The sequence below is a fragment of the Oenanthe melanoleuca genome, chromosome 1A (genome assembly GCF_029582105.1).
Source record: "Oenanthe melanoleuca isolate GR-GAL-2019-014 chromosome 1A, OMel1.0, whole genome shotgun sequence".
Taxonomy (NCBI): Eukaryota; Metazoa; Chordata; class Aves; order Passeriformes; family Muscicapidae; genus Oenanthe; species Oenanthe melanoleuca.
The window spans coordinates 51,857,761-51,869,955 of record NC_079334.1 but is presented as its reverse complement, the minus strand read 5'-3'; positions in this window follow the sequence as shown (position 1 = coordinate 51,869,955).

Here is a 12,195-nt window from a genome sequence, read left to right as displayed (position 1 = left end):
GAAGGTATTCCACAGTAAAAGCAGGTATTATGAGAACATAAAAATTAGTACTTTAATTAGTTTTTCGATTCCTTCAGATAGTTGTGAGCATTATTAATAAAAACATGGTATGAGACTTTAAATGGGAATTGTTTTCTAAAACTGAAAAAGCAGTCCTCAGGTCTCTTTCTGCAGGTTGGAAAGCAATAGTTTTGTCCTTAAATTGTGGCATTTATTCTAATATTTTAAAAATACCTTTGTGGAGAAGACTCCATTGACTGTATTTGTGTAATTTTCTCTGACTACTGAAGAGAACTGAAGTGAATAATTCCTCACATATTTCTACACTAGAGATGCTTAAAATTAATTAAATTAATCTCTTACAGAAATGACTCTTACTGATGAGAAAATAAGTCTTGTCCTGTAACCTAAGATGACATAGCATAAACATTTTGAGGGATTGGTGAAAATTTAATGAAGACTTGAAGGGGTTTTAGCAAAATTTTCTTTTTAAAAAAGAAAATTAAATAAGAAAATCAAAATGTAACTGCTTTTACACAGATATAAGTAAGATCTGTCACATTTTGAAAGTGACACTTTCATCTTAGCAGCTCAAGAGACAACTTTACTGCAGAGTCTCTGAGAACAAGAACTACTTATATGATCAAAATAGCTATTGTATAAGGATATGAGCAGTTGCAGATGCTCAACAAGTGATAAATCCATTCTTTCATGTGCCAACTAAACTCTTAGCATCTATTCTTGCCCTTCTGATTTATGGTTTTACTCTTGGACAAAATTATTTGGTTAAGTTTCCTTTCAGTTGTTGCTAGAGGAGGAAGGGACATGTGGCTGTGCAAGGGACAGGCAGGGTGAGAAGATGCTGTGAGGGACAGTCTGGGTGGCTGGGCAAGGGACAGATTGGGGTTAGCCAGTCAGGCAGAGAGAAGAAGGAAACTTGCAGAGAGAAGGAGGGAGGGTGTCTGCTGTGTGGAGCTGCCTGTGAGGAAAGGAGTCAGCATTGCCTGAGAAAACTCCACTGGGCTGGTGATGGTACCAGTCTGTTGTGTCTGTCTTGACATAATTGCTGCACTTCCAAATTCAAGAATTTATTCTTTTATCAACAGAGTGCTTTAAATCCAGAGAAGGCTCCTCTTGTGTAATTTGTCTGTGTATGTAGAACGCCTGAAGGAATTTAACCAGATTCCTACTGTTGAATTTCATAATTTTATACAAAAATATATTACTTACTTTATGCCTTTTCTAAAGAAGTATGCTTGCTTCTCCTTCATGCATTCTCATTGTATAATACTCTTCTCACATACACTTTGGATTTTTATCTCAATATTCAGTACTGTAAATCAAATAACTAAAGAAATCAGGCATTAATGTCATGCCTTTCTCACTTTCTTCCCCAAATTATAATCCCAAGTTTGGGAGGTCTTCTTTGCTATTCACATCACTTGTGTTTTATATTAGAATTATTTAGGCATCAGTTTGAAATTTCATTTTATCTTTTTTTTTTTTTTTTTTTTCTATTGTTCTCTCTAATAAAAATGGAATTCTAAAGACTGAAGGGTTTGCTTTTGCTTTTTCACAGGCAGCTCTGAGGCTTATTCCTTGCTGTAGATGAGTCCAAGAAGAAATTACTCTTTTAGTGACACTTTCTGGAATGTATCTACATGACCCCCTTCCTCATTCAGCCTCCTCAGTTTCCCAAACAAAAGTGATCTGCATGGTTAACAATACAGGGAATCAGTTTGAGCACAGCTTTTGGTCACAAGCACTACACCTCCAATATTCCTGCCTTCCAATCTGTGAATGAAGACAGTTATGAATATAAAATAAATAAATAGAATAAAATTCTTTTCATATTCAATAAGGTAATAATAAAAAAATAAAAGCAGATGCAATTCCAAGCACAAGTCCATAGATTTATTTTCTGGTTTTACATTTTTATAATGTCTATGAAGATCCTACATAATCAATTCGTAAGTTTTGGGAACTCACTCTTTTTTTAGATTTGCCATGAGATCTTTTTTTCTATAAGCATGTTATGGATAGTACTGCATTTTTTCTACCCACTAGAGCACATAGGCTATTGGAAAAAAAAAATGCCCTGTTTTTATGGAAGTGCATAAGCTGCATCCAGTGAGCAATACAGACTGTTCTGTGACATCAGAGCAGCCTCCAGTTGTAGATGTAGATGTAGATGTAGATCTCCAGGCTGTAGATGTGAAAATTAAAAACCATGTAAGTGACCTGTCCTTTAGTTTAGACCTGTTATGTATTAGATTTTTCTGGTAATTTAGATTCTTAAACCAATTCTAGAGAAATCTAATAACAATGGTATTCTAATATGGTTGCTACAGTAGTATAACTTTGGGAAAGAGAGAATGTGGAACCTGACTGAGTCAAAAATATACTCTGTTGTGAGTACATTATTGCAATGATTCTCACAGACCAAATGGCCTCATGGTCAGGAAAGAGAATCTGGCTCATGCCACGTCTCATCATATGCTCCAGGTACTTCAAACCTCTTCAAATTATTATTTCTCATGTACTATTTCAGAGCTGATGACTAGTGTGTTATGGACATGATTCTTGGTTCTGTTGATCTTCTCCCATTTTTCTTTCTGGTTCCTCCTCATTGTGATAGAGGTGGAAGGAATAAATGTCTATTAGAGTCCTCTTTATTATGTGTGCATGGCCTCAATATTCAAGCAACCTACTTAGAAGATATTTCCTTTATCTTTCTGCATGGAAAAGTAGCCATTCCCACTGTCTAGCTCCAGGTATCTTTAGAATAGTTTTGAGAATCTTACATGAATAAGATATAATTTACTACAAGGAGAATCTAAGGGTATATATATTCCTCAGAACACTTTCAAATTAGGGCATTGAATATTTTTTTATTTCATCCTGAACTTTATGTTTTCCTGAATTTGCTGATTTGGGTTTTTCCCAGTAGTTCTTGATTGGCAAGATAATATAAGTCTTTACAAACACCAAAGTCCAAATAAAACTTCTACAGGATAATTTCTTAGAAAATTTGCTTTAGAGTAGAAAAATAGGGACAGGAGACTGTTTTCCCTCTTAATTGTATAGGTGAGATCATGCACTGTCTAGAGCTTTTACTTGTCATTCTCTGATTTTCATTATTTAACTACACAGTTTGAATGATGATTTGTCAGGTTAAACAGAAGAAATGTCAACATTTTCTTTTGTATCTGGGTATTCCTCATAGTGAAGAGCCAGCACAGACTTGGATTTTGGCTGCCATTGGAGACTAGGCCCTGATAAAGAAGAGAAAACCCTGGGAAGTAAATGGTATTGATTTTTCTCAAGAGCTGACTTTGACCCAGTGACCACACTTCAGTGTTCAATTTGCTAAGTGACAAAAGATCCTTCTCCTTCTATTTTGTTTGTGTAGGAGTGTTGCTTTATGCACCTTTTTCCCTTTTTCAGTGTTCCATGTAAATCCTAGGAATCAGGGTAACATGATCAGGGTCTGCATTGGTTAAAAAACCTAACAGAATAATGATTTTACACATTAAATCTTCTTAATGTTTTCCAGGCATCTGAGGTTAAATACCTTGAAACCATTAGGGTTGTTCTTATTAGTTACAAGACAGAGATATGAAAATTTCAACAAGAGCTGTATTAGAAATTGTGAAAGTAATTAATAGTTTTTACTTCATCAGAGAAGGAGCAAATATAGTGGGAGAAAATGCAGAACCACAATAAAAGAAAAATTGTTTGGACATCTACTTCTCAAGGAAGTAGGTGACCTTTATGTGGCAAGTAACCTTGTGGAACACTGATGCAGTCAGGACACGAATAAATCACTTCTTTTACAAAATTAGTCATATCCACTAAAGATTCATATTTTCGTATGGAGTTCCTGTCAGAAGGAGGATCAAATGAAGCAACTGAACATTTCTGAACATTTCTGGTGTTCCACTGATGGTAGCCTGGATGGTTAACAAAAATAATTGGCTTTCATTCCTTACATTTCATGCTGGGTCTGTTTTGGGTTTGACATAAAAATGCATGCCAGTATTCTACTCTTATAGTAACATGGCCAAAGTTAAGGACAGCAAAATATATGTTCAGTAAAACAATAAAGAAAAAGAAATATGGGCTACTAGAGATTTAATAAGTACTGGTTTTATGCTTTGCTTTTAGCCTGTCAGAGTACTCATTGGAATAAAGTCCTGTGGCAAAATTGCCAAACCTCATGATAATCAGAGTTCTTTTGAAAGACTGGACACTTGCAGCTACTTGAGTATAATGGAGTCTATAATTTTAAAATAAAAATAGTCTGGGTTTAGCCCTCAGAGATAAATTTAAGAAAACATGAAAATGAAGGTTTAGGAGTGGTGGAGAAAACTAAAAAATAACAAAACTAAATAAATCTCTACATGTACTATTTTAAAAAGCATAATTTTTAGCTTATTTTATAACGTTTATAACATGACTCATGAACACTGCATACTGGCAGTTGCAACACAACATTATTCTGGTGACTTCAGTGAAGACTAATTTGAATTTCACTCTAAACAAAATGTGACTAATTGCCTGATGTATTTTGGCATAAATGTAAAAGTGTAATTACTCCAATGTCCTTAAGCTTGGATATAAGGCAGACTGAGCTTGGCATAGAACTTCTCCTCTGTAGGCACTGAGTTGGGTTGTCATATACAGCTCCATGGGGGCCTCTTTCCAGGCTCCAGACCAGGCAGAGCAGGGGAAAGAGAAAACTGTTTAAGTAACACTGTGTGGTTCCTAAATGCAATGCTTGAGCTAAAATCAGCAGAAGAATATACTTTGGCCATTTTTTCTTGCACTGGGGGTTCCATAGAAATACAAAAGCGGGAGAAGTGCTGAAGTGGAAAGGCAACAGAGGAAAAAGGGGATACAGGGAAGAGAAGCAACAGAATGGAAGGATGCCTGGATAAAACTGATGGCATTAGGGAAAGAGATCAAATAGGTCAAAGATCAAGGGAGGTGATTGTTCTCGTTGACTCAGAGCTTGTGAGACATGTCTGAGACAGGGATGGACTCACACGTACAAGAGAGACATGGACAGGCTGGAACGAGTTCACAAGGACCATGAAGATGATTCAGGGGCTGGAGGAGCTGAGCTACATGGAGAAGATAAGAGGGTTGTGCCTCTGCAGACTGGCAAAGAGAAGGCTTGGGGAAGTAAAATAGAAAGAATGTAATGCAATAGAAATTTTGGGAAAGAAAAACAATAGACCATTCCCATCCCTTCTGTTTATTACATATAAGGCATTAGATGCCTTACAGAATAATTTTAGTATCAAATAACCAATTTTTTCATCTAACAATGAACAAGTGGAAGATTGAAATCAAATGTTGTCTGATTCATGACTTAAATAAGAATCCTTTTAAGACCTGAATAGAGAAAGCATAAGGAAAACAACCCATAATGATATTAACTAGGAGTGCTGGGGATGAGTTGCTTTTTGAATATGCCTTTCTTCAATATTATTTATTTGAAAAAATAATTATAACTGCATTAAAAATAAAAGATGACTTAAGACTACACAAAAATTCCTGGGAACAGTATTTAAATTTAAGGGTATCATTAATGCTTGTCTATCTTCATTCACCATGCCAAACTATTTATTTTAGTAATTTTCAGAATCTGATGCTTCATGGACAGTGAATCAACATTTTCTGCTAATGGCAAATCAGAATCTCTAAAAGAATTCCTTTAGAAATCACATAGAATTACTGGAAAATACAACCACAACATCAACTTGAAAAATATTACAAATGTATTGGAAACTGACCTGTACAAAAATATTTTAATGCTTATTCAAACATTTTGAGGATGTTATTTTTATCCTTTCTTTCTCTATATTTTCTATCTACATTTTCCATCTACATTTTCTGTCCCCATTTTCAAATTAAGAAGTCTAAGAGTTTATCTTTTTTCCTTTTCCCTTCTTTTAAATTGTACCATAGTCCTAAAGCCGTCTGCTACAAAATATGTTGAGTTTTCTTAGTTTTACACTGGAGTTAATGCAGGAATTTTATCCAAAATAATTATTGAAATTCTGGAAAACAAATATTAATTTTGAAGACATTTTGATTAATTTGAAGATATTTGATTCATTTTGATATTTGATTCATTTTGAAGGTATTTCCTGATTTTTCTTCTTTTTAATGGGTGGCTATACAATCAGCAAGTTCCTGCCTTTACATGGAATCTGTGTTGTGCCCAGATAGTAACAAAAGGCTTACTTCCAACCTTTAGAGGACAGACCCTCTTACATCTCATGAAAGGAACAGTTTTTCAAAATCTCAATAATTTGATTCTGGCAGAGGAACCTGACCAAAACTAGTTTCATCTCCCCAGAGTTATATGCAAGGCAATCCTGTGGAGACTTTGTCCATTCTCCATTCTTCTCTGCTCTGTCTTCTTTTTTTCTTTTTTTCATTCCTGTAGGTTTGTGAAGAAAAGCAAGTAGTTAGCTCTCATTTTCCACAGGTGCTTGGGTGGGGAGAGCTAAATAATGTTTTGCATATGGGATAAACTGAGCTGTGACTCTCACACACAATATTGTCCAAATTAAAACATTTGGCTCTCAAACCAGTACAATTGTTATATCAGAGAACAAAGAAAGAGCTAAATATATGTACATTATACAAGTTATTCTTAGTTTTCTTATTCTTCCATGACATTAATATATGTTAACAGTATGTGTTTTTATGGACTGCAGGTCATTATACTTCTCTGATGTATATGCAGGAGTATCTTTTGATGGCAAGATCTTATGAAGAATGGACACTGTCACTGGCTAAAATTAATTCCATTGAAACTTGATTTTTTTTAAGAATGTTAAGAAAACTTGTGACTCATAACAGACATTTTATGCAGTGAAAAGCAAACATTTCCCCCTCTTTTTTTAATCACTAAATATGGTATATCCTCAGGCTGATTTAGTTCAGTAGGTAAATAGCAGGAAATCTGCTAGTTCTTCCTATGGTTTTTCCAATGTTCAGCTATATCCAAATCCCCTAAGAGTCATTTAGCATATCACTGCCTAATAAATTTCATAAACATAAGCTTTGTAAGATATCTATGACATTTAAGTTGCATTATTAAAGAATAAAGCAGTGTATATGCTCAAACAACAAAGCATTTTATTATGCAGTGCAATAAAAGATACTAAAAGAGTGTAAAGTTTATATGCTTTGCATGCATGATTTCCTTCCATTTTTCAGACTCCTGTAGGTATTGTGTGTCTCATTCCAGAGTGCAGCAGTAATAAAAATACACAAAACTTCACTAACGGCTTTCTAATGAACTCCTGAAAAGAAAGCATTAGGGACCTTTTAGTTTTACTGCTACCATGAATATAGAAAGCTGTGAAAACACAGCTTCAGAATAAAGAAGATGAAAAAAAAAATTATGTTAGCTCTTTCTGGCAGTAATTTCCTCAGTCTTGTAATTCCTTATGCTCAATTCTGTTTCAAAAGACAGAAGTGAAGCTGACCTCTGCTTTTATCCTATAATGAATACCTTAATTATTATCAAAGCACTGACCTACTGCCATTTACAAGAGCTGCAGTGGTTGATAATCACCATAAATAATAGATTCTAATCTAAGTAGGTTAACTGCACAGATTGAAATGCGTGGCCATTCCTGCCTCCTCAATTCCACCTGCAGGCCTGAGTGACTGTGAATGATGCTGCAGACATGTCTGTCAGGTTCCTGAGGTCAGGCAGTCCACACCTGAAGAAATGAGCCCCCAAATTTTTCCATTAGTTTGCATATGGAGTTGCTTTCATTCCATCAGATTTGCCACGGTAATAAAAAAGTAAAAGTTTCACAAGCTCTTTCTATGTTCTAGACATCACAAAAAAAAACCTAACCCCCCCCCCAAAAAAAAAAAAAAAAAATAGAACAGCAGAAGGCAGAGGAAATACAGACATAAGGTTGCTGAGGGCTGTCTCTCTTTTGTATTCATATAAACAAAAGCAATACAATGCAAAATTAGTTTAAAACACTATGAGAAACCCCTTTAACCTTGCAGAGTTGAAAATGACTATATGACATATACAACTGGAGAATAAAGTCCTTGGTCTCCCTTGGGTTTAATTTTCTCTTTTCTGACCAAGTAAAAAGGACAAGTATAATTAATGGTTGCCACTAACACATGGGCATGTATATATGCTCAAAACCTGACTGTTTCTAGAATGAGCAATTAGTTCATTCTAAATGTTTCTCTGAGAAAAATAGCTGGATTTTAATGTTATTTAGCAGCTAGTTGGTTTCACCAATTTATGTCAAGGAAATAGAGTGGTGTTCAGATATGGAGATCTGTCTGAAGGCTCATTGGAGTACTGCTGTGGTGAAATGATTTGATGGTGTGTTTTACACCTCTGAGATGTGACATAGTGTAATTAAAGGGCTATGAGTCCATAAATATCCTCCTCTTTTTGTCATATGAATATATGGTTTGAATTTTGTTTCTAAAATATGGTGTAAATAATATTTTAATGCCCCTATTTTTAAGGATAGAATGAATACAGCTTTCAAAAGATGATTTGCAATTATCAGTCTCCATATTTTCAAAAATAATGTTCATAGACTTCTTTCCTTAGCCATCTGGTGGACCAAATAACATGCACAGGATTTGTGACTAAGGTTCCATGTTCCTTTTCTTCTAAATAATCCTTGCTTTACTTTAAAAATTTTACACAACAATTCTGAAGATACAGGGAGGTACAACGACACTAATCAATCCTCAAAAATGTGTCTTAAATTGCACCAGATTGCTCAGTTTGAAAATTAGGTGGGTGGTGTATTGTGTCAATGAGTCAAATGAATGTTTTGAATGTTTTGATTGTCCCACTCTGCCTTCCCCACCTTATATTGAATGTCTGTCTCATTTTACTTAAATTTCTCCTGAGCAGTAAAGGCTGGATGCACCATATAAATGCAGCCAGGCCAACTGAGATGCCCTAGGCAATCAGGGGGACCCCAGACAGATGTACAGTCATGAGAAGGAATTTGTGAAAAGCCTGGTAGCAACCAAAGCCTGAGCAGAATACCCTGTCATACCAAAAAATACACTGAATTAAAAATGATTAATGAACTACTTGTGTAATAGCAATCACTATTCTTTCTAAAAAAGGCAAACTCACTCTTCCCTAATATATGCTTTACTTGAGCCTCATATAATTTTTTCTTGTCAGATTAATTGTTACATTATGGAGATCAAAGTCTGCAGTTTTCTACATTCTTCTAAAAGGAATTAACAAAAATAATTTAAAGTACCTTTTTTCTTCTGTCCTTTTGACACTGAGACAACATTAAGTAATGCTCCATACACTAAGTCCATACTATCATATTTGAGATTCTTAAAACTTTTGAAGGAATACCAGGTAGTCATAGTAACATTGTATACTTCATTCAACAAATTGGTTTTACACTTTACACTTGAAACTTTAAAAGATACCCTTAGGACAGTAAAGTTGAGTTCAGTTTTAGAAATTGCTATTTCCATAGTGAAGTCCAATGTAAATACTTCAGTTAAGGCTTAAGATATGGTCTTATCAATCCAAACTTCTTCTTTTACACTTTTACCATCTGTAACCCTTAAGTTCGTAGAAAAAAATTCTGATATACTTCCTGGGGGCAGTCATTTATTTGTCATATATGATTTTATGTACTCTTTAAAGTGTAATGTTACATTTCACTCGTGTAAAGTGTTTAGCTGTTTCTGTACAACTGATACCCTAATTTTATACAGCACACAATGGTTACTCTCTTTCAACCAATGTTCTGAGGTGACAATTGCAGCTACATTCTCAATTGACACATACTAATCCTAATACTTACCAGAGGAAATGCAGAAGCTGTCTGTTCACCCTAGCTGTATTTACTGACAGCTACAGTTTTTCTCTATAAAGTGTTCCTCTAAACTGTCTGTATTCCATGCATGGGAAGTGGGGCCAGAGAAGCACTATTGCCACTGTCTATAGACAGGACAGCAGCACCAATTAATCCACCTGTTTTCATACGAGTCTGAGCCAATTGTGATGCTCTTCATACTCTGGCTGAGCATCACAATTAGACTCCCAGGGATAGGTATTAAATTGTTTGAATTAGAATTATTTGGGCATAGGTTATGTCCCTTTCTGCTAGTGTGTACTTGTTTTGCAACAGCCTGTGATCTTTGAACAGTTCAGTTATTAAAAGAACATGAGGAAAAGAGGAGAGTAAGACAATGGGCTCTTGATGTTGTTCAGCACAATCACTGTTTTTTCTCAGATTGGCAAACTACAGCACACTGGCATCAATGCAGTGTTTAACAATGGGCCTGAAGAAAGATGTGTCAGCTTTGAAGACAGAAGCTTCTGAGGTCAGATTGGAGAAGGATGAACAGTATAAATAAGAGAAAAGAGAGTCAGGATTATTTAATAGATGTTTTTTAAAAATTAATTTTAAAGTAATTAATAATATGCATAATTTTTCAACATTTTCTCTCACAATTAATGGAACATGACTTTTATTTAAAATGTCACTATAGAAATAATGAAAAGGGTGTTATTTTTTCTAATTCAGGATTGGTGCTAACTAAGACTGAGGCTAATAAATTTCAAGACCTTTGGCTCAGGAGCCTAAATCAATAAACACTTCCCCTTTGGTTTTCATCCAATAGTAGGATTATTGCCTTCCATTATAAAAAGGATGACTAAATTAGAAGTTTAGTGATCTACACGAGTTCATCACCCACTATCATGAAGTAGTCTTTTATTATTTGACTCTCTCATAGATGTTATATTATTTTACTGCATTTTTCCCTTTCATAACTCCCTACAACAGAAAGGAAATACAAAAAGTAAAGAAAATACTCTATTGTTTTTTTGATTTCTTTGAAGTTGCATATCACTGTTTGCGCCTGGATAAGTTCTTGTTTATATCAGGTCGGGTCTGAATTAACATCTTATTAATTATATGGTGGTTCAAATTTAGGAAGCCAGTGATCTACTTTCCCATATTTAGTTCTTGAATTTCATTTTTTTAACATGATAATATCTAAGTAAAACAAAAAGACTAAGCTGAGAGAAAATAAATTTCCTTCTGCTTTTGTGGCATCCCATTCTTGACATGTGTGTTGTTCTTAGTGCCACTGTTTTGATACTGGTAAGGAAAAAAATATACTGACAATCTTATCACTATTCTTCCTATACTTAAAACATGGTTTCATGAGGTGCAATGTGCAATTTTTCACTATATATAAAAAAACCTATATTACCTGCTATTGTTACACAATGAAGACTACCAATTTGCAGAAACAAACTGTAAAATACAATTATTTAAAAAAATCAAACACAAAACCCAAAAACCTGGACAGTGATTTTCCTGACCAATTTTATAACCATGTAATCTTTTAGATTTCCCTTGTAGTCAGTGTAAAATTATCAAAAAACCCCACCATTACCATCTTCCATTGTCTGCTTGAACTGGAAGAGAAATAGTCTTCTGTGCTTATATCTTTTCTGAATAAAATAGGTACCAGCAATTCTGAAGAGTTTAAATCCCTTATTAGTTGGTATTGATCAAAGGGACAATGTATATTATTTAAGCACTGGAGTACTTATTTATAAAGTAAATCTTGTGGTTGTGAAGCAAAGGTAGAAAACATTAATTTTAAAGAGTGAAAACCTAGAAAGCAGAGTGACATAATGCTTGTTTTTATTTATCTCCAGTTCTGTGATCTATTTTTAAGAAAGTGTCACTGAGAATGCTCAAGTGCCTGAAGAAACAAATACACACTTTTTGGAAACCCTTTAAAATATCACATTTTCCAACTACAGGATAAGGCATAATTAACCAAAGTGTTTCTCAGGTCATCTGCTAATGAATTGCTAAAGAAAGAAAGAAAAGTGCCTACAGGTTTTGCAGTTCTTTTGGAGAGGCTGTTGCAGACTTATTTACCTATTAAACAAAGAAATAGCAAATCAATTTTTTTATTCTGATTCATTGGCTTTTATGTGTAATGCTCCTGAAAAAACTTACCTTACTCAAGAAACTGTCCCTTATAGATGAAAAATAAAGTTCTGGTTTATAGATTTCATTCTATTACTTAAGCATTAACATTGTGGAAAGTTGGAAAAGATCAGCTGAACTGCAAAAGGAAATATTTTAGTTAGGAGGACGATGTCAG